Source organism: Canis lupus, chromosome 31, assembly GCF_048164855.1.
Source record: "Canis lupus baileyi chromosome 31, mCanLup2.hap1, whole genome shotgun sequence".
Classification (NCBI taxonomy): Eukaryota; Metazoa; Chordata; class Mammalia; order Carnivora; family Canidae; genus Canis; species Canis lupus.
The window spans coordinates 7918428-7941963 of record NC_132868.1 but is presented as its reverse complement, the minus strand read 5'-3'; the positions used below and the strand labels follow the sequence as shown (position 1 = coordinate 7941963).

At 43.7% G+C, this 23536-nt stretch overlaps 1 protein-coding gene across 1 annotated transcript in view; it reads left to right on the top strand.

Moving 5' to 3' along the window:
• ADCY2 (adenylate cyclase 2) overlaps nt 1–23536 on the top strand; it is a 388518-nt gene that overhangs the window by 158250 nt on the left and 206732 nt on the right. The gene's annotated exons all lie outside the window — the stretch shown is intronic.

The following is a 23536-nucleotide window of genomic DNA, read 5'->3' as shown; positions in this document are numbered from 1 at the left end:
CTTCAACAAGAAAACCAGCAAATTGAGGTGACTTAGATGAAAAAGAAAGTGAGACTTGAAGTATTTTGGACAAAAATTTTTTTAAATGTGCAAGTATATTAGCTCATAGAAAAATAAAATTAACCTGAAATCATAAATGTCATTCTGAAACAAAACATAATAATGTTTTATTATGTTCAGTATGTTTAAACTTCAAATTAAAAAGTTATGTCTTGGGGTGCCTGGCTGGTTCAGCCGGTAGAGTATGTTACTCCTGACCTTGGGGAATAAGTTTGAGCCCACATTGGGTGTAGAATTGTACTTTTTAAGAAATTATGGCTTATTTAATTATAAAATCTCCATGTCAGGGGCGCCTGGGTGGCTCATTCGGGTAAGTGTCTGCCGTTGGCTCAGGTCATGATCCTGGGGTCCTGGGATCGAGCCCCATGTTGAGCTCCCTGCTCAGCAGACAGTCTGCTTCTCCCTCTCCCTCTGCACCTACCCCCTGCTCGTGCTCATGCTCTCTTGTGGGCACACACTCTCTCTCTTAAATAAATAAATAAAACCTTTAAAAAGATATCTCCATTTCATTCTGCCTTACATCATCTGTTTCTTTCCCAAGACGTCCTGTCATTGCATTTATTTCAAAAGTGTTTACCTTTACTTCTTTGAGGTTGATTGTAATACCTGTTTTTAAAGCCTTTAATAATTATCACATCTGTGACATATCATGAGTAGTATCTGTAGGCTTTACTTTTACTTGTGAGTTGAGATTTTCCTGTACCTTAATAGGCTGAGAAATTTTAGATTGATTCTTAGACATTTTGAGTATTGGGAATCATGGGATTCTGGGTCTAGTTTCAACCCTAAGGGGAAGGTTGATTGCTTGTTTTAGCAAGTATCTGACCCAGTTAGTTACAGGCTGCAGGTTTTTAAAGTTTTATGTAGCTTGTTCTCCTGTATTCAAGATTGCAGTAATCAATGTTGTGAGCTGAATTACATGCCCCTCCTCCCCCAAATTCACATGGTTAAATCTTAAACCCCATGTGTCAACATGTGATTGTGTTTGGAGATAGGGTCTTTAGAGAGATAATTAAGGTTGAATGAGGTCATATGGGTGGGGTTTCATCCAATATGATGGGTACTCTTGTGGATGAAGAAGAGATTAGGAAACAGATACACACAGGAAAAGCTACCTAAAGGCACAGAAGTAGGAGGATGTCTGTAAGCTGAAGAAAAGAAACCAGCCCTGCTGATACCTGGAGCTCAGACTTCCAGCCTCAAGAACTATGAGCAGCTGGATTTCTGTTACATAAGCCCGTCTGTAGTAGTTATTTTGGCAGCCCAAGCAGATTAAGATACTGAAATTTGATATTATTTTGGTCATGATTTGAAGAGCAAAATTTGTTTTTTTTTTTTAGATCTACCTTATGAAATTAGTACCATGACATTAAATAGAGGAAAATTATGAACATGCTGACCCATATTCACATAACACACAAGAAGATGTCCGGTGTGTCTTCCAGGGGAGGGCACATGCTGGGGCATCCTGAGGTTTGTGCTCACAGCAGTGATAAGTAATCACCTCTTTTCCATTTTGTAGGGGAAGTGGATTTTTGGCTCTCAAAGGAGACAGACAAAGGAGATGCTTGGCTCTCAAAAGAGACAGGCAAGAGAGAAGACTTGGAGATTTGACTACATGACTTTTTAGTTTCTTTCCTTAAAAATTATCCTAAGCAGTAATATAAATAATATTAAAAAAAACCTGGGAAAACATTCATAGCATCTGTGTACTGAGTTGATATTTTGAATGGGTAAAGGAATGTTTCCAAATGAATTCAAAAATTAGTAAGAGGCCAGGGAAGAAGGACCACGGGCTATGAATACGGAGCAGTTCACACACACACACACACACACACACACACACCAGATGTGAATATTCCTCACGGCAAGCTGTTAAAATATGACAATCACTTTCTCTTGCAGAATGCCCTTTGACCTAACAGTGACACTTGTCATTATGTATCTTAAGGAAATGCCAATGAATGTGTGCAGAAATTTAGCTTCTAAGAATATTTATCCCAATTTATTTTATAGTGCCAAAAAGTAGAAAGAGGGAAGTATCTGACAATAGCAAATAACTTAAATAAATGTTGTTTTATTCAAATCAAACCATATAAAGATTTAAGAGATTAATGAAATGGGAAATATTTATATTATTATGTAAAAAAGTCTCAAAATTATAGGAATATTACAATTCTGTTTTTGTAAAGAGAGATGTTTACACATGGGCACAAACCAATGGAATGATACACATCCAAATACTGAAACCGATTATTTTGGATTTTAGGTATTTGGATTGTAGGTGATTTTTAATGGCTTTCTTTTCTGAAATATCTTTCCCATGTTCTAAAACAAACATATAATGTTTTTAAAAATGCAAAATAATTTATTTAAATAAGAAGAAAGATGTTACTGAAGTAGTGATAGGATTATTTTGATTTCACGGTGTTGATGTAGAACTTTTGAAACACAAAGTGCTTTTGCATTCATTTTTCATTAATGTCTTGCTCTTATTTTGTTGATTTCACTGAATATTATGTTTTATTTTAAATATTCCTAAAATGTATGTCTTTCAGAGTTAAACTAATAGCTCTTCTGTTGCCATGCATACCCGTGATAAAGTCATTCATTTTATGGTTACTTTTTTGGAATGGGACTAACTTCTATCCAATTATGGACCAGCTAAGAAAATTAAATTTCAACTGTATTTTTACAATCAACTATGTCCATGAACCATTTTTACCAAAATAACTCTCTTTTAAAACTAATGCAAAAAAAAAAACCCTCCACATTCTAATGTATTACAAGTAATCAAATCTATTAGAAAAGAAAATTGACATTTTTAAAATGAATTATCTCTAAAACAACATTGTTGTTTATCAAGAATTAAGAAATCCTCAGCCTGTTTATGAGAGTAGGAGAATGTGTATGTGTGTGTGCATCTATTTTTGGCAAGTGGAACTATTCTTTTGCTCCTCACTTAAGCAACAAGGAAGTATTGTTTTGATGAAAATCTGTTGACTCCTCCGGGTATGGTGTTTTGGGCTTAGATTTCTTTATCCAGAAGTCTGTGGGTCTGAGCATACTTGCCCTCCCCTTCTCCAGCCCCCAGTGAAGCAGAGCCAAAAATGTTTTCTTTCTGGCTCACTGTACTGTACACAGGCCCTCCCAGGAGGCGGGTGGCAGTAACAGAGCCGTCACGGGGCTGCCACAGATGGCTCTGTGCTAAGTCTGCAGCTTCACTGGATGCTTCTAGGTGGGGGGATGGCGGCTGGGGACTGTGCTCATGATATTCCAGAGGCTCTCCTGCGGCTTAGTGGGCAAAGGCAGGCCTGTTAATTACTGATGGCAACTGCCAGCTGTTCCTCCTTCCTGCATCTGCATTTCCAGGTTTGCATGTGGAATGAAGACAGTGATGTGCTAGATGGCTTAGGTGAAACAGGGTTACAGAAAATAAGGAAGCTTCTCATAATACCTTGCATAAGACTTTTTAATACAGTCCAAGAATTTCAAAGGTTCTGGGATAAATAAAAATAACACCTACAAGTTTTGAGCGCTTGCTGTGTGCCAGACGCTGCAGAATGCAATATTATCCAACATATTACTTTATTTTAAATGCACAGAACAGCAGTGTTCCTATTTTCCAGAATATGAAAGCAAGACTCCGATAGTGTAAATAACTTGCTAAAGGTCACACAGTTTGTAAATGATGGAAATTGAACCTTTCTTTTTTTTCACACATGCCCATCCACATCATTGTGAAGGGCTCTCTTACCTACGAGGTCCATTCTAAGTACATCTCCAAATATTAAACAGATTTTGCTTTACAAGTAGAGCTGCAAACCTATCTGAAGTTTGCAGACTGTTTATAGGAAAATCTATGTGCAGGTGTGGAATACCTGAATAGATTTTTCTTTATGGAAAATGTAAATTTTTAGCATCACAACATCCCTGTGTGTGCGTCTTAAGTAAGAGGTTCCCACATCTCAGGACGATACTTAATTCCTTTCTCATGAATTTGTCCTGAAAATCCCTCTTTTGCCCCCAAGCTCACGATAGGGCTGCTGTATTCTGTTTTTCAGACAGTCTAATATTCCTGACATTTGTCCATCTCAGCCAGTCAGCGAAACGGGAAGTTGCCGTGTTACAGGGTGGCCAGGGAAAGGCAGTCGGAAGAGGTCAGACTCTAGAATGGACCAGCCGGGGGAGAATGCTGGTGCTACATTAAAATACACAGAGCATTTCGCTTATAACTTAGTATCAGACAAATTACCACAGAATGAAGGTAATCTTTATTTATTTATTTATTTATTTATTTATTTATTTATTTATTTATTTATTTATTATTTTTTTATGAAGGTAATCTTTAAAGCATGTGTGTGAAGCTACTCAGTGTTCTGTAGAAGGCATTAAAGTAGATTGATCTTGTATTTGGAATATTTTAATACAGTTTTATTGTCCATCGGATTTGCAAGTAACATACATAGGTGTGATTTTAATGTGTGTGTGCCTGGCACATGGCCTTTTTCTAAGAGGAAAGGGTGTCTGTGATTTGCACTCAAGGAATAAAGTAAGGTGGTGATGAAGGTGGCACGGTGGGGAGTGTGGAGCTCCGGCTCCTGTCGTGTCTCAAAGGACACCTGAAGGAACTTTTGGGAAGGCTGCCTTGGTGCTATAGTACCCTCCAGGAGTGCTGTTTCCCCTTGATTACTCTGATAACTGCCAGTAGTAAGATAATCAACTACTCGTAAGTTCATTATAACAAAATTTGGAAAATTAATGGAACAAAACTTGCTTCTAGAACAGAAGGAAAAAGGAAGCTTGGAGAATTTGTTACCTGGCTCCAGTGGACCAGAGACGAGGAAAGTGGTTAAAAGCACTTCAGTTTTGACTGTTGACAAGAGTAACAGGGAAGTCGGGACACTTGGGTAGCTCAGGGGCTGAGCTCAGGTTGTGATCCCGGAGTCCTGGGATCGAGTGCTGCATCAGGGTCCCCACAGGGAGCCTGCTTCTCCCTCTGCCTGTGTCTCTGCCTCTCTCTGTGTGTCTCTCAGGAATAAATAAATAAAACCAAAAAAAAAAAAAAGAACAAAGTCAAGCTCAGGAGCCCATCTGGAGAGGAGGGGATTGGAGAGAAGTAGCTATTCCTGCTGGATGGGGTGAGGGGCCAGCAGGAGCTCACCACCAGTGTGTGTCTCTCGGTTGAACCTTCCCATGTTCTTGAAAAGCCATTCTACTCAATAGGCTCCCTTCAGCTGTCTGGAAAAACCCAGCAGCCCTGCTCTGCACGTTCTGTGACCCTTGACAGTTGATACCAACCTAATATGCAGTGAGCAAGGATGTAGGAAATGAGAATGTTTCTGATGTGCATCACTTGGCTTTGGATTTCTTGGCACTTGATGTACCCAAGAGCACGCAGAGAATTTTCTGCAAAAGGAAGCCTTCTGAAGTGTTCACTTCAGTGCTGCTGTAGTGTCAGTGGTCACAGTGCAAGAGAAGTCTGGATGAGCCCCAGTGCTGTTTTATTTAGAAAGTTATATAAATAAGGCATTGAGGTCCCCCCAGCATCAACACTCAGCTCTTTCTTCTCACCCATACGCCGGGATATCATTCACATGCTTCAACTTGTTGCCTGGGTATTTTTAAAAAGGGAAATTCTTGTCTTCGGCAGGATTTTTGTTTGTTTTTTCTTTTTGCCTTGTTGTTGTTTGGGTATTTTTGCAATGAATGTATCGTTTGTTTATGTGATTTCTCTGAAGTCACTGAGTATTTGGGGATTGTGGGTAGGTTCTGTTATTTTCAGAACTTGCTTTTCCCTGAGTCTATGTTGTGAGCTGTCTTTAAAAAAAAAAAAAAAAAAAAAAAGATTTTATTTATTTATTTGAGAGAAAGAGAAAGCAGGAGCCAGGGGAGAGGCAGACCCCTTACTGAGCACAGAACTGCCGGGAGCTCGATCCCATGACCTTGAGATCATGACCTCAGCCTAAGTCAGATGCTTAACCACCCAGTGCACGGGACTCCCCTTCCAGTCCGGGTTCACATTTGAACAGGGAGCACCTCTGGGCCTGCCTTCCCCTCCTCCTGGCTCCTTACCTCTTCCCTGACCCCAGGGAAACACCCAGTGGAAGGTCGCACACAGCCAGCCTTTCTGGGTCCAGGTCTGATCTTCCCTGGGGGGTCAGCTGGTGTGCGAGAGCCCAGAGACCCCAGCAAGTAAGGACCCCTCATAAGTTGCTCAGACACACTTCCTCTCAAGCCAGTAAAGTCAGCCTCTTCTGCTCTAACCCCTGGAATGGTAAGCCTTCGGAAAGCCGGTTAACCTCTGGGCTTCAGTTTGCCTCATCTGTATAATGGGCTGTGCAGTTTCACCTCCATTAATGGCAGAGGAGCTCCTCTCAGACTCATCTTCCCTGAGATAACATTGCAGACTCTGGATAAAATATGAAAGACGACTGACTACCCCAAAGCACTGGAGAGTGGCCAGAAAGAAGCAGAACCAGATGGGAGCCAGTGCTTGGATGAAAGAAGAGCACCTGGAGGATTTTTCTGTTCTTCTGGATTTGGGGCCTTGGGGAAAGCCTCAGCCCCAGGAGGGAGGGGCAAACTCTGGAAGAAGTCTGTGGTTTTCCTGACTCAGCCACCAGTAGGACTGTTTGGTGACACAACAGCCGCTGGAACAGGGGAGGAAGCCTTAGAGGGAGAGCCCCCAGTTCTGAATGTGGACCCCACACAAACCTCAGGCAGACTCCTGAAAGGAGCAATGATAGGCAGGATGCTAGGACGGAGCCCAGCTGGCAGCTGCTGCCCACCATGGGGCACCTGGTTCTCACACTCTACTAGGTGGAAGAGTTAGGGACATGCCTTGGAATCTACAGCAGGGGAGAAGCCACCAGGTTAATTGAAATGTAATTTAAAAGACAAAATCCAAAATAAATTGAAGCAGGAAAGAGTGAGGAGGAAAAGAAAAAGGTAGAACAGATGGAACAGACCCAACACAACTAGTGAAGTAGATCTAATCCAGCCTTGTTAATAACTGTTAAAATGAACAGACGAGGTACAATACAATATTATGTATTTGAAAGTTGCCAAGAGGGCAGATCTTTTCTTTAGAAGATTATATTTATTTATTCTTGAGAGACACAGAGAGGCAGAGACACAGGCAGAGAGAGAAGCAGGCTCAGTCCCAGGACCCCAGGATCACACCCTGAGCTGAAGGCAGATGCTCAACCACTGAGCCTCCCAGGCACCCCAAGAAAGTAGATCTTAAAGTTCTCATCACGAGGAAAGTTTTTGGGTAACCTTGTGAGGTGATCGATGGTCACAACTTAGTGTGGTAATCCTTGTGCAATACACAAATATCAAATCCTTATGTCGTGCCCCTACACCTAATACAGTGCTGGATGTCAATCATGTCTCAGTTGAAAGAAGAGAAAGGAAAAGGCATACTGCTGATGCTGTGAGCTGCCTCTTCCTCCCCAGTCAGGCTTCTTTGCGGCACCCTGCTTCCTGTGCCTAAGCACTCACCAGGTGCTCGGGAGAGGTGGCTCCCTCTCCAGCTTGAGATGAACTCTGACTGGCCTGAGACAATCCCCGTGGTCTGTTTGCCCTTAGCGGAGAGTAGGTTGGGGGTGAGTTTAAGAACCAAACCATAGAACTTTAGGAAAGCCTACAGAGGAGCTTTGTCACAGGTGGAACAGACTAATGAAGGGATAATTAATTATTAATAGAAATGATGGGATAGACAGTTTGGGACACAGTTTGGCAGTGTCTTATAAAGCACAGTCTTACTATCCACTCCAGTAATTGTGCTCCTAGGTATTTATCCAAATGAGATAATAAAAAAAAATGACTTATATTCGTACAAAAACCTTTGCAGGCCATGTTCATAGCAGCTTTATGCATAGTGGTCAGAGTGGGGAGCAACCAGAGGTCTTTCAACAATTGAATGGAAAAATAAGCTGTGGTCCATCTGCACAATGGCATATTATTCAGTGATACAAAGAGATGGGCTGTCAAGACATAAAAAGACACGGAGGAACCTTAAATATAAAATAAAATAGTAAGATTAGAGGGGGGAGAAAACCTTTCTACCGAGGGTGGCTCAAATTAGAATCGTTTGCCTCCTTAGGTAGATGGAAACAAAAATGTGTGGACCAGAGTCACTAACAGGCTGGTATTATTGGGAGAGGTAAAAAGCAAAACATTGTAATATGCTGTTTGCAAGAGATGCACTTTATTTATGTTTTTAAAAGATTGTGTTTATTTATTAGAGCGAGAGAGAGCAAGCACGAGTGGAGGGCTGCGGAGGGTGCAGTGGAGAAGCAGGACTCCCTGCTGAGCAGGGAGCTTGATGCCGGACTTAATCCCAGGACTCTGAGATCATGACCTCAGCTGAAGGCAGATGCTTACCGGGATGAGCCACCCAGGTGCCCCGAAATGCAATTTAAATACCCACCATTTGCTTCGATGTGGATGGAACTGGAGGGTATTATGCTGAGTGAGTGAAATAAGTCAATTGGAGAAGGACAAACATTATATGGTCTCATTCATTTGGGGAATATAAAAAAATAGTGAAAGGGAATAAAGGGGAAAGGAGAAAAAATAAGTGGGAAATATCAGAAAGGGAGACAGAACATGAAAGACTCCTAACTCTGGGAAACGAACTAGGGGTGGAAGAAGGGGAGGTGGGCGGGGGATGGGGGTGACTGGGTGACAGGCACTGAGGTGGGCACTTGATGGGATGAGCACTGGGTGTTCTATATGTTGGCAAATTGAACACCAATAGAAAATAAATTTATTTAAAAAATAAATAAAAATAAAAAATAAAATAAATAAATTAGAGAGGCAGTTAGGCTGAAGATAAAAGAAATGTGAGGGGCACGCCAGACAAAGAAGCACCGTAAGGCTGCAGTAGACTGTGAAGATCTCATTCAACACCTAAAGTTACTAGACATGTCACCATCTGATGTGCCTTCATTAGGAAGACAGAACAGTCTTGGGTATGTCTATGCTTCAAGTAACTGAAATAGAGCTGCTAGAATGAAAAAGAGCAAGAGATAAATCATCTTTGAAGGACTTGGTGATAATTAGGGGAAAAAATAACACCAATCTTACACAAACCATTAAAAGAAATAAGAATGGAAAGGACACCTCTCACCTCATTCTATGAGATCAGTATAACCTGAATACCAAAATTTAACAAAGATATTTGAGAGAGAGGGACTGACCCATCTTCCTAATGAACTTCTATGAAAAACCCTTACTAAAATCATAGTAAGGGATGCCAGAGTGGCTCAGTGGTTGAGCTTCTGCCTTCGGCTCAGGGCATGATCCCGTGTCTTGGGATCCCTACAGAGAGCCCGCTTCTCCCTCTGCCTGTGTCTCTACCTCTCTCTGTGTGTCTCTCATGAATAAAAAAAAAAATCTTTTAAAATAAATAAAATAAAATTGTAACAAATCAAATCCACCAGTACATACAAAGAATCCATCTTGACCACATCGGTTTTTCCTAAGAATATAGGGTCAGTTTGGCAGTGGAAATTAATTAATTTAGTCCACTACATCTACAGAATGAAGGAGAGCAACTGTGCCAATATTGCAACAAATGGAAAAGCATTTGGTAAAATTTAGCACCCTTCTGTGATAAAGACTCCATAATTTAGAAGAGAAGGAAACACTTTCAGACCAATAAAGGGCATATGTGAAAAACACCCAGCTAACACCTTACATACTGACCACATATTAAACACTTTTCCTCTCAGATCTGGAACAAGACACTTCAATATTTCACTGCAGGTCACATGAGTGAAATGAGGCAAGAAAGAGAAAAGGCATAAAACATAGAAAGTAACAAGTAAAACTCTCTTTTCATAGAGGACCAATTATTGAAACAGAACATCCTTAGGAACTGAGTAAACAACCAGGAAAACTAATATGCAAACATAGCAAGGTGGAGGGGGCACAAAGCTAATAAACAAAAATCAGTTGTATTTTTATATACTGGCAGGAAAAAATTGAAAAATGAAAGTAAAAATAGAATTCCATTTACAGCTGTGTAAACAAACAAAATATTTAGTAATACGTTTAAGAAAAGACAAACGAGATCTCTACATTTAAAATTACCCAGTTGCTGAAAGACATTAAAAAACAAACAAAAAAAAAAAACAAAAAAACAACAACAACAACAAAGTAAATTGAGCAATGTGTTGTGCTCATGGATTGGAAGCCTCAAAATTTTCTCAAGATTGTTGTGTATAAATAGTCCTAATTGTAAAACCAACACGCTTTTTGTAGAAATTTATAAACCAATTATAAAATTTATATTGAAATGCCAAGGACTTAGGATAGCCATGATTACCCTGTAAAAAGTAGAACAAAGTTAAGCTACTCACTTGGTTGGCTTCTGTAATCAAGAAAGGTGGTGCTGGCATAAGGATCAAGCAGTGGGGCAACAGAAACAGCACAGAGGTCAGGATAGACCCCACTAATGTGGTCACTGGATTTGGGACAGAGATGTTAAAGTAATCTCACAGGTAAATGAAAGTCTTCAAAATGCTGTTTGAAATAACCAAATATATGTGGAAAAAAAAAAAGCAAAAATAACCTCTGTCTCTACCTCTCATCATAAAGAAATTAGATTGAAATGAATCATCTATTCCCAGCTAAATATCAAAACCAACACTATAAAACTGCTAAGTGAAACCATAAAAGAGTGTCTTTGGGGGGTAATGAAGGCAATGGATTTCTTATGCAGGACACAGAAAGGAAGAACCTTAAGAGAACAAATTTCTCTCATCAAAAACACTATTTAGAACATGAGTAGGTAAGCCACAGATAGGGAAACGTATTTGCCAAATATAGGTCTGACAAAAATATTTTCATCTGTAATATACAAAGAACTCCTACAATTCAATGATATGAAGAAAAACAACCCTATCAAAAACGGGACAAAAGATCTGAACAGACATTTCACAAAGGATGACATATAAATGCCCCATAAGCAGGCTTCTAATTTGTTAATGAACAAGTTAAAATTATAATTCTAGAAATGATACCCACAGACCAAAATAGCTTACCATAATAGAATGACAACACCAATTATTGGTGAGATTGTCCTTGGTCTTACTATTGTCCTTGTCCTTACCTATCGTCTGCTTACTGTCCCAGTGTCTTCTCGCTCTTGTTCTGGAGTGCAAACACATTATTCAGTTTCTTGTTGCCTAAACACTTACCTCCTATTCTAGTAGCTGTAGGACAGAGCAATAAAGGCAGGCTTTCCATATTAAGTGAGGAAACGCAGACCTCATTTTTTAAAAAGATTTATTTATTTGAGAGAGAGAGAGAGAGAACGTGAGTAAGGGGAGGGGCAGAGAGAGAGAGAGAGAATCCCAAGCAGACTTCCCAGTGAGCAGAGAGCCAGATGCAGGGCTCAACCCCAGGACCCAGAGATTAGAACCCAAGCCGAAATCAAGAGTCGGCCACTCAGCAGACTGAGCCACCAGGTGCCCCAGTGCAGACCTCATTCTGAAATGGAAATACTGTACTTGATTCTGTGTTAGACAAGAATAAGCTTGTCCCCAGATTCAGCCACCCGAGTTTGTGTTTCCTGTCTCAAGACCAATAGATAGGATTACGAGTATATTTGGAAGGAAAACAATTCACTAATTTTATTTATTTATTATTTTAAATTTTATTTTATTTTTGTGAAAATACTGCATTATAGATTTGGACTGATCCATGACAAGGTGATAGAGGCAGTGTAGTGGTCCGGAAGAAAAGAATGCCACTGAATTAGTGATGTGGAAATTCACACCACTTACAATTTTAAAAAGCAGCCAGTGTTGAGGCTTCGATGCGTGTGCAGACCTGCGCTTTTGCGACCTTCTTTCACTCCTGGGACTTACTTACCCATCCTGTCTTCCCGCCCTGAGGTCGCCTCAGCGCAGATCTTACCAGGCCCCAGGCAGTTCGGAGTCTGTTCGTGAATTCTGACAAATGTGACAGAAAGAAAATATACAGTTAAGTAAATGTCATCACACTTGCTACAGGGCCACCTTTTGGCGTCAGAGGAAACTGATCAAATGAGCCTGTGACAGGGACCTTGGGTGCTGTGCCTCCAGGGTGTGTGTTAAGGGGTCTCCCTGGCTGTCTCTAGTGTGCCCGGACCTGCTGGTGATAATGTGTGTGTCAGACCGTCAGAGAAAGGCCTGCAGCGAGGTAGCCCTGTGGGTCTGCAGGCTGCGGTGGGTGATCTGTTATCACAACGTGCCTGGGAACGAAGTGTCATCTTGTAATGCCAGCGTGGGTCGGGGGGAGAGGGGAGAACGAAGGTGCACATGATGTGAGCTCGTACCTGGGTGGGCGTGGAGACTGTGCGTGTCCAAATCCACGTCCAGGTCTGCATCCATCCATCCATTGCAGAGGGAGAGATGATGGATAGATCATCAGATGGAGGGAAGGAAGGAAGCAAGGAAGAAGGAGGGGGGAGGAAGGGACGGAGAGCTGCGCACATACAGACACAGGCCACCAGCCCCCAGGTTTGTGGGTGGCGAGCGTGAGGTCCAGATGTGAGGGAGCTAGCTGGAATCACATAATCCGCGACAGGCGGACTTGGGAGCCAAAGCCTTGCCTGCGGAGGCACAGCCCCCTCTTCCAGCTGCAGCATGACCCTTGGCACATGACCAAGTTCACCTCGTCCCCTGGGACTGGCTCCCTGCTCCGGGAAGTCTCAGCTCCGCGTCCTGCCCCGGCAGTGTCGCAGTGTCGCCCCCCCCCCCCCCCCGCCCCCAGCCGGGGGATGGCCCAGGAAATTGGGTGTACCTGGACTCTGGCAGCCCGGGGCGTGGTCTCGTCTGACGTGTCCCTGTGGCTCCTTCCCTGCGAGGCGCGGCGTGCTTCATGGTACGCACTGTTTTCTTTTTAATGTAATCATTTTCGTTGCAGTTTTGTTTCGCACTTTCATTTATGTCAGAAGCATTCGCGTTTCCTATAAATGTGACACATGTACACAGGATAAAAGATAAAAGCTGAAGCAAAGGGAAATGAGAAGTCTGCACCCACCTCCTCCCCTTCTCCTCCACTGCCTGCACCTTAACACGGACTGGGTGGCCTTCATCTTAGCATCCCTCGAGGCTCACTTTGGGCCAGGGGCCTGGCTGATAGAAGCCTCCCTGGATGATTGCAGGAGTGCAGTCTGTCCTCTAAAATTAAGAACAGAAATGGAATCAATATTCAGAATGACAAAAATCACTTTAAAAATATGATTCCAAGTAAGTCAGTTGGAGAAGGACACTCATATGGTTTCACTTATACAGGGAATATAAAAAATAGTGAAAATTAAAGAGGAAAAGAGAGAAAATGAGTGGGAAAAATCAGAGAGGGGGACATCTGGGTGGCTCAGCAGTTAGACGCCGCCTTCGGCTCAGGGCGTGATCCTGGAGACCCAGGATTGAGTCCCACATCGGGCTTCCTGCATGGAGCCTGCTTCTCCCTCTCCCTGCGTCTCTGCCTCTCTCTCTCTCCTCATTAAATAAATAAAATCCTTAAAAAAAAAATCAGAGAGGGAGACAAAACATGAGAGACTTCTAACTGGGAAATGAACAAGGGGTGGTAGAAGGGGAGGTGGGCAGGGGGTTGGGGGTCACTGGGTGATGGGCACTGAGGGGGCACTGGACGGGATGAGCACTGGGTGTTACACTATATGTTGGCAAATTGAACTCCAATAAAAAAAATATACAAAAAAAAAGACAAATGCAAAATAAATTAATTTTAAAAATTGGAAATATTTCTGAATGTATGATTTTTCTGAATAAATTAATAAGAAAAATTGGAGACATTTGGAAAAATAGAAAATTCTTTCCTGAAAGACATAAAAAGTCCAAATAAGTAGGGAGTGGGGACATATGTGGGTGGAAATAGTCAGTATTATAATAATGTCACTCCCTACCAAACATTTATAATGTTAACACACAATTAACATCCCCAAGGACCTTTTTTGGTAATCGTGTAGTCTGCTAGGCTACCATAATACTGCAAATGGGGTTGCTAAAACGACAGAAATTTTTCTCCTCACTGTTCTGGAGGCTATAGGTGTGAGATCAGGGTAGCAGTACAGTCGGGGTCTGGTGCCTCTCTCCATATCATCATGTGGCCTTCTCTTGCACGCTGGGAGAGACCAGCTCCCTGACATCTCTTTGTATAGGAGCACTGGTTCCATCAGACCAGGACTCAGCCTTCTTGGTGTCAGCTGATTCTAATTATCCCCAAAGGCTCCATCTCCAAATACCATCACCCTGGCGATTAGGGCATCACCATATGAATTAAGGGGAGAGCTCACAAGTATTTAGTCCATAACAGTAATTTGATTAAATAACTGTGGGCAGCCCGGGTGGCTCAGTGGCTTAGCCTGCCTTCAGCCCAGGGTGTGATCCTGGAGACCTGGGGTCGAGTTCCACATCAGGCATCCTGCATGGAGCCTGCTTCTCCCTCTGCCTGTGTCTCTGCCTCTCTTTCTCTCTGTGTCTCTTATGAATAAATAAATAAAATCTTTAAAATTTTTAAAAATAAATAACTACGTATTTTACTAGGAAAAATAATATCTAATAAAATCTGCTTTGTCAGTTATGGGTTTAGAATCAATAGATCAATGGAATAATACCACGGTTGGCAGATCCTGGGCCAGACAATACTTATTTTTGGCTCTGTGAGCTGAACTATTCATCTCTGTTACAGTACAAAAGTGACCAGAAATCATATATAAACAAATGAACATGCTGCACTTTTGTACTGTTTTCAGTATTTTATAAAAGTTTTCCTTAATTTTTGTCCATGTGATTTTTGTTTTTAATCCAAATATAATTCATCTGGAAATCAGTTTTAAATATTATGAGAAAAGATCCTAGGTGTGTCTGCCAAATGGAAGTTGGTGTCTTTTGGATAAACTAAAAATCAGATCCTAGAGTAAAAAAAAACGATTTGTTATTTGTAATTGATAAACTACTGGAAGAATAGGGGCAAAGAGATGTCTTACAGCCTATGTGAAAATAGAGCATAATGTCTGTCTGAAAGAAAACAAAATCAGAAGACAGGAAGGAGACAGGCTCTCAGTGGACATACTGTGGGGTCCTGTGGAGACCACTGGCCTCCACTCACCATACAGATCATGTGTACTTACAACCCAGTGTCCGATTCTTTCTGGAACTGGAAAAATATATATATCATGCTAACATTTTTTAAGAATTTAAAATCTTGAGAACTTCCAAAAAAATTATAAAATAAGTAAAATAGTCGAGAAGAACCTGCTTACCTGTTTCAGTGACATCTGTAGTTGGGATTGTGCAGAGACCAGCAGATCTGTAAACTGAATAGAGATTCCCACAATAAATGCAAAACAGAGGAACGTCCTATAGCAGGGAGCCTTGGAACAATGTAAATGTGAACAAAAATTCTGGGCTTCATTGGGGACCAGACAGCTTCCAGAAAATCCTACTTTAATTGTGTAAAATGCTAAACACATTGCCGCACAGAGGCACCTCTATAAAATAGGAGCAAAACATAGCTTCTTTCCTTTAGAAAGATGAACTTAATGAAATAGAGAGTTTGTCCTGATAATTTATGATTTATCATGTTATGCAAGATAGAATGTAGAGCTTGAGGGTTGTATTATATACTCACATTTCCTAGTTAGATATTTTTAACCCAACCTTTATTTTTCTGGGAGATGATATTGGTTTGGTTGATACAGGGTAGGTTTGGGAGCCAGGAGCAGCACCCAGAGCATGAGAGAGAGCTGTGCAAGCAGCTACCCAGTGTCCCTTCTGAATGAATCTCTGCACTCATCTATGACATCCCTGGGTAGCATTCATTTTGATCCTGCCAGTTACTTATAAAATCAAAGGCTTTTTATTCATACACAAAAGAGTCAACTTTATCAGCAATTACTTACTGTTCCTTTCATACCATGTGCAGCCAGTGTTAACCACTCCAGGTATGACTAGGGTCCTGGGTGGGGGTAGGGTTGAGATTGAAATGCATGGACCACAGGCCTGAAATACACAGAAGGGGTTCCAAGTCCAAGAGGAAGTAGTGGCCTGAGAACCTCAAGGCAGAGAGATGCTCTGGAGTAGAAGGGTACAAAGCATCCTGGCTTCCAGAAACCTGAACTGCCTGCCATCTGTGGAGAAGTTTCTGAGTTGCATTACTCTGGAGATGATGCAAAAATTGCATTAAATACTCTGAGGTACATCATGAAATATGGGCTGGAGTATCCAGAACACTCACTGAGAGGTATCAGGTTGAATTTTTTGATATAAAGTACCAGTATAAGGTTTGGTTTTAGCAATAAAATACTGTGACAGATATTCCACAGATAATGCTCTTCCTGTCAGCAGTCTCTCCCAAGATTTTTGGAATGTTACCAAAAGTTACTTTTCATGTGTGAGAGTTTCCAATATTGAATGCTTTAGTGTTCAGACCAAAGACGTTTCTTATCCCGTGAGCTCAATGAATAGTATTTCAATACAAACTAGCTCATAAGTGGGGACTGCAACTCAAGAAAGTGAATTTATCTTGCCATGGCTTTTATATTTTTTTTCAATTCAATTAGCCAACATGTCGTACATCCTTAGTTTCAGAGGTTGAGTTCAGAAGCTCATCAGTAGCATATAACACCCAGTGCTCATTGCATCGTGTGCCCTCCTTAATGTCCTAGAGGAAACAAACTGAGGGTTATGGGAGGGGAAGTGGGTAAGGGATGGGGTAGTTGGGTGATGGGCATTGCCAGGTGCCTTAATAAAACCAGTTGTTGTCCTGCATTGGGGAAGGCATGAGTTAGTATGGATTACATCTCTGTTAACCCCAATGAACGTATTTGCTTCTCTTCTCCTCCACTGGACTTTGTATTACTAATGAGCATAGAGTGGAGGAGAGACACGGGATGGGATGTGTAAGGAAAAGACAAGCTGCTAAAACTCAAAAAGAAGAGAGTAGAATTTTTCTACTTATGGAATACTGATGCAGATATACGTCCGTTCCAAGATATCCATTCAACATAGATTCATTAATTACTCTCAGGCACTTTTTATAGGAACTGGGGAAAGCAGTGAACACAGATGACATTAGCATTCTAGTTGGGAGAAGAAGAGACGAAAAGCAAACATTTATATATATGGCAGAGTGTGATGATTGTGTGAAAAAAAAATACAGTAGAAAAAAACACTACAGTTCTACGGTACTGGGGGAGGGAATCCTTGTTTGGATTTGGTTAGAATATGCTGGCCTTTTATCACTGATAATGTCATGTGAGTGAGATCTAAGTATATGGACACCTGGGTTAAGAGAGGTCTAGGTGCAAAGAGGCTGAGCACACAGCCATGGCATTGAGGGTAGAGTTTTGGCCACTCATGGCTGGGGCAGCAATGTTAAGAACATTGACTTACTGAGTTGATTGAGGAAGCCCCCAGAGCACCATGAAGAAATGAATGGCACGGTCCAACCTTCATTCAGTCAGAGATGGTGGCAGCTGTGCTGAGAGAGGATGAGTAGAGTGGGGAGCGGAGCTGTAAGATTGGTTTGGAGGCCGCAGCTGGGGCGAGAGGGGTGGTGGCTTGGTCTGGGTGTCAGCCATGGAAGTTGTGGAGGTGGCTGCTGTGGGATACGTGCTGGAGGTTGACCAGTCTAGATATTTCATCATCACATGTGGAGCATGAGAGAACCAGAGGCAGCATGTAGGGCTCTAAGGTTTGGGGATGTTCAGATGCCCGGCCAGCCTTTGGAAGTAAAGCAAGAGAAGACACCCAAATGGCAAGAGAGAGATACCTCCTAGGAGAGAAGCTCTGGGGGGAGCAGCCCCCCTGGGGGAGGAGCCTCATGGGGAAGGAGTCCTGGAGCCTTTCTAGTTTTGATAATGGTAATTAATATTTTGCTGCAAAACCCTGGCCTTTCTCTGTGAGGATCTAGGAGCTCTTGCATGTGTCTGTCACTGCACCTCCCTTCTCTGTGCTCTGAAGTCTGTAATTAATTTCTGACTTAATAAGTTTTTGTATCTGTTGCCCCTGTCCCCAGCCAGAATATAAATTTGCATGGGGACGTTTATCTATCTTGTCTTTTCAATAAAGTGATGAATAAATGACCCAATGAATAGAACCTCAACAGGAGGATAGAACTTTCCATATTTGGGAAGATGTCACCCCAAAGAAACTACTTAAAATTATTAAAGAAAATAATCCTAAGCTTTGATAAAAAGAGCTGGACCCTGGGGGGCCCGGGTGGCTCAGACGTTGAGCGTCTGCCTTCGGCTCAGGTTGTGATCCCAGGGCCCTGGAATCGAGTCCCGCATTAGGCTCCCCATAGGAGCCTCCCCATAGAGCCTTCTCCCTCTGCCTGTGTCTCTGCCTCTCTCTGTGTGTCTCTCATGAATAAATAAATAAAATCTTGAAAAAAAAAAAAAGAGCTGGGCCCTTTATGCTCTTATGTCAACACCATGAACCCCGTTTAGAAGCAGGAGGAAGGACTATGTCTAAAGAAGAATGACGCCTCAAGCCCAGTTTCTATGGACAGAATCCAGAGCCTGCTTCTCTAAGCCAGTTATGTGAGACATTGGTATAAAATTCTAAATTGGTTTGCCTTTTTTCGTCTCCCTTTTAATCTGTGTCCTTCAAGGCAGAGTGGTTTACAAGGGACCATGGTTTTGCTCATTATCTAATTATAACCTGCCCTTTATAAGGAGCATGTTGCTGCCGGCACCCAGACACCCAGTGCAGGCTCTGGGAAAGACAGCAGGAGTGACTGGAAAGGGTACTGGGTACTCACTGTACCTCTTTTATTAAACAGCACATTCCTTATAGATCATTTTCATTGCTGACTCTCAAGCATTGATTATTTTAGTATTTACATAGTAATGTTTTAAGGAGCCATTTCCCTCCATACCTTTGTATTTAAGCTCTTTATGCTAATTGCCTAAGCCTCAGAAATATTTGGGAGCATTCAAGTTGGCTTTTTCCAAAGAGACACAAAGTGTGTTCAGTCAGTCCCCGGCTTTGGAAGAAATGGTATGAAACCTCAAGGAAAGAGCAATCTGCTATTCTCTTTTCTCCCATGGATCTTCCTGTGGAAGATAAACATTCTGCTGTTCAAAAACAAAAGTAGCCGCGTTTGACACCTCCTGAGCTCTGAGTGTCTCTAAGTGACAACGGGATTTTCAATACGAACAAATAATGGAGACATACCAGAGTTTTATATGGCGATGTTTTTGAACTAAACTTTTACAGTTTTCTCAGAGTTAGCTGACCACACTCTCTCCGGAGGCCTTCTCCAGCTGGAGGACCCGGCCTTCCCCAGCCTCTCCTGGGGGGTGAGAGTCGGGGTAAACCCCACCTCTGCAGGCACTGGCTGGCCTGACCCCGCCCCCTTCAGTGTCCAGGTGTCTTCCTCATGGGAAAACCTGTGTGTAGACACCAGAAAATTCTCACTAGGTGCATCCTTCAGTTGCTTTATTTACTGAGGAATTTCCGTATTTTCTCTCCTTGTCATCCTTTCATGGTCGGGAAGCTACATAGCATAGTTCCTTTTGCAGGAAACAGAAAGTATTTCTTCTTTATTTTTTAATTTTTTTACTCATGAGACACACACACAGAGGCAGAGACACAGGCAGAGGGAGAAGCAGGCTCCTGGTGGGGAGCCTGATGCGGAACTTGATCCCAGGACTCCAGGATCACACCCTGAGCCAAAGGCTTAACCACTGAGCCACAGGCACCCCAGAAAATACTTCTTTAAATGTCCACTTCTCAGATGGATTACTTAGAGGCAGAAAATAACAGCCTTGCCAGTGGATCCATTTCCACAATGACTGAACGCGCGGTCATGTGGTGTAGTCCCGTTGTGGGGGAGGATCTGAATCCCAGTCCACACAGAAGCCCGTGCCAGCAAATAACTTCTGCCTCCCTGACGACACAGGGGGCATGTGTAGTAGGGATGCTTTCACCTGGGTGAGGGGCTTGCCGAAACTGACCAAAGGAGCTGTGTTCTAGTTCGGGAGAATCTAAAATGTTTTCCTAATCGTAATTCTGTGACCTTTGCATCCACGGCGGCTGTGGCCTCCTGGGCCCTCTGGGGGGACGAGCTGAGTGCCCCCTCCTCCCCACATGCTCGGCTATAAAATGGGGGGCTCTGCAGAACAGGCTGCACTCGAAACAGGGCCCGGCCCCTGCTAAGTGCGTACACCCCAGCGCATCTGGCAGCCCCTCTTATTATTATGGTTGTGGTGGTTGTTTTTTTTGTCTTTGTTTTAAAGATTTTATTTATTTATTTATTCCTGAGAGACACAGAGAGAGGCAGAGACCCAGGCAGAGGGAGAAGCAGGCTTCTGGCGGGGAGCCTGATGTGGGACTCGATCCCAGGACTCTGGGGTCACGCCCTGGGCCAAAGGCAGATGCTCAACCACTGAGCCCCCCGGGCGTCCAGGTCCTGGTGGTTGTTTTTAACTGGTCTTCACCGAATTGAGTGTCCCAGACCATGTATCCCTAACGTTGTACCTCCATTGACCTCATGACTTGGAGTCTTCATTATTTTTCTAAAATCAGTCTCACTCTGCCCCAAACTGGAGAGCTAAGGTGGGCCACGGACAAACAGTAATCAAGTGCCACCGGTGCAAGGACAGTGAGGAGGAGGAAATGCCAGTGAAAGGACAAAGCGGCTCCTGGAGCCAGTGTGAAGCTCCTGTACGAGTGAACCCAAAAGACCTTTATTCAGGTGGCAGCTCTCCAGAAGTGACATCCAGAAATCTCGATTGATCTTGTTTGTTTTTTCTTTTTTTTTTCTTACCCATCTGAAGGGTAAGGAAACCATATGAGGCTTTTGCTGATTCCCTCCTTTCCTCAGTCATCTGCTCTTTCTGCCTGGTGCCCACAGGCAAGGGAGGAAGCGGCAGGGGGAGGCCGGGGCTGCGGTTTGGGCAGGATTCGAAGCAGATGTGCAGGCAGCTTCTGGGGAAGGGGCGCAGGGCGCTCTTTGAGAAGCCGGTGCCCTCGGGCTGCAGCCCTGGGGCCCCTGCAATCAGGAGGTTTCGGAGCTGAGGGGAGGAGCTCACAGGCCTCAGTGCTTTGACTCCTGTCCCCAGGGCCTCCTGCGTGCAACTCCCCCAGGCTCCAGCAGCGACCGCAGCGAAGCCCAAGCCCCGAGCTGGAGGAGACCTTCAGTCGCTTGTGGGTTCACTCCCCCTGACCTACCCCGTGGGCGCTTGTGGCTGGTGCTGGAACAGTCCTGTAGAGTCTGACGAGGGAGATACACAAGGAGGCGGGCAGGCCCTGGCACAGCCCCAGAGCAGCTCCAGGTGTGCTTGCAGCAGAGACAAGTGCAGGGGCCACGTCGGGCATCCAGGGCTGGGGCGGGGGCTGGGAGCCCTTGTCCTTCGTCGCTCCCTGGACTGAGTGCTGGCGTCGCGTGGGCATCGACCAGGCCCAACACTAGGAAGGAGAAGAGGGGAACAGAGCGAGAGGGAGAAGAGTGGAGCGGAGGCAGAGCTAAGGCCAGTGGCTAGACCAGGGCGCCCTCACATTGGGGAGCAGGGTGGCTCCAGCGTGGGGCCTGAGTGTCCACGGGCTTCCAGGGGACCGGCCTCAAGGACGTCCTATGCTATTTTTTTTTTTTTTTCGTCCTATGCTATTTTAAGAAACAATTCTTGACCTGGTGAGCCAGTGTTTCCTACAGTCTGGTGTGTGGACTACTGTAACAGAGTCACCCTGGAAACCTGTTAAAATGCAGATTCCGGGGCATGTCCCAAGTTGATGTTTTCTGAAAGCAAGTCCCCTAATTTTGTATTTCGAGTGTGCGTCCTTGGTCTTCCATATGCATAGGGCAGTCCACAGGCAGAGCTGTAGGTGAGGCAAGCTGGCTGCAGAGGGTTTACATGGAGGGCTGCCACTTCAGGTGCTGGCAATTTGAGTTGTGGGCTAATTGGCACTCAATAGACTGGCACTTGCCTCACCCTAGAATTCAGGTGACTTGTCAAGTAAGTGGCAGAGCTGTGTGCCATCTCCTGGAGGAGCCCCGTTCCATTGTCCTCTTTCTGCCACCATGGTTGTGGATGCCCACATTAAAATGAATGAAGCCCATGTCATGTCATCCTGGGTCATGCCACCATTCTGCTGATCCACGGGGGACTTAGAGCTTGTTGGTGTGTGAGCCACTGTGATCTGGCTCTGCCGGATCTGCCCACTGCCACAGCATTGTCTACCTTGTGTCTCTTTAGTAGCTTCTGCTGGCTACACAAGAAGAGGGACTGCTCAGGAGTGGGGGGTCGGGGACAGTTGGAGTCCATGGATGAGTCCAGAGTTGATTGAGAAACAGAGCAGAAGAAGCAGGAGTGAAGGGGAAGGGAGGGCAGATTCTGGAGACATTTAAGGAATAAAATTGTCAGAATGTAGTGAATATCAGATGTTTAGAGCAAAGTACACATCAAGGAATTGTGTCCTGTTGGTGCTTTGGATGATTGAATAGTGGGAGGTGACATCAGATTGACACCAAGTATTTGGAGACATGGGGGTAGGATAATTAGGAAAGGAAGACAGGGAATTCCTTTTGGCCATGCCCTAGAATGTGCCTGAGGGTCCCCCAGGTGGAGATGTGTGCCAGGCAGCAGGCTCTAATTGCCTGAATTCTGGAAGGAGGTTCTGGACTAGAAACAGACTCAGGGGGGAGATGTTGCCCTTAGGGAATTGTGCCCACTGTGACAGCCACTTAGTTTGAACCTTGTGAGGGTGAATACAAGACCTGGAGGGTACCAAGATGTAAGGAGCTCAGAGAAGCCAAGGAGTCTTGAGGAAATGTCAGGGATAGAGAGGATAAGCATTGGAGGAGAGTATGGAAAGGTATTTCCAAATTGAAGGGAGAAATTAAAAGTGTCAAAAGCCTCAAAAAAACCATGTCATATAAGTTTCAGAATGCTCCTGGGATTTGGCAATTGGAAGGTCATCACCATTATGGTGTGCATCAAGGAGCCTTGGTTTGCAGTGAAGCAGGAACAGATGGAGACAGACGAGTGAAGAGCATATTGTCAATGAGCATGCAGCACCAGGAGCACTGGGATAGCTGGTGAAAAGTGGTTCCTATACCGAGGTCCCCACGGTGCAGGTTCACTAGTCTGTGTAGGATGGATTCAGGTGATCCCTAAAAGCTTCTCCATGACGCTTCAGTGCACATCCAAGTATGAGACACACTTACCTTCCAAGAAACTTGGTGGAGAGAAAGAAGGAAGGGATGGATAGAAGGTGGAGAGAGGCAAGCATCCCTTTAGGACAGAATCAACAGGAGGACACTGGACGGGTGGTGGCTGCAGTGAGGTCCTGAAAGGAGTCCCAGGGGAGGATTTTGGGTCAAGGCAGAGAGATTGGCCTTGAACTAGAGGGATGTCTTTGACTGGAAGAGCCTTGTAGACATGATATAGGTATAGAGCTAAGGGGTTATGTGTTGGAGTGATGGAGACCTCGGTTTTTTTGAAGTA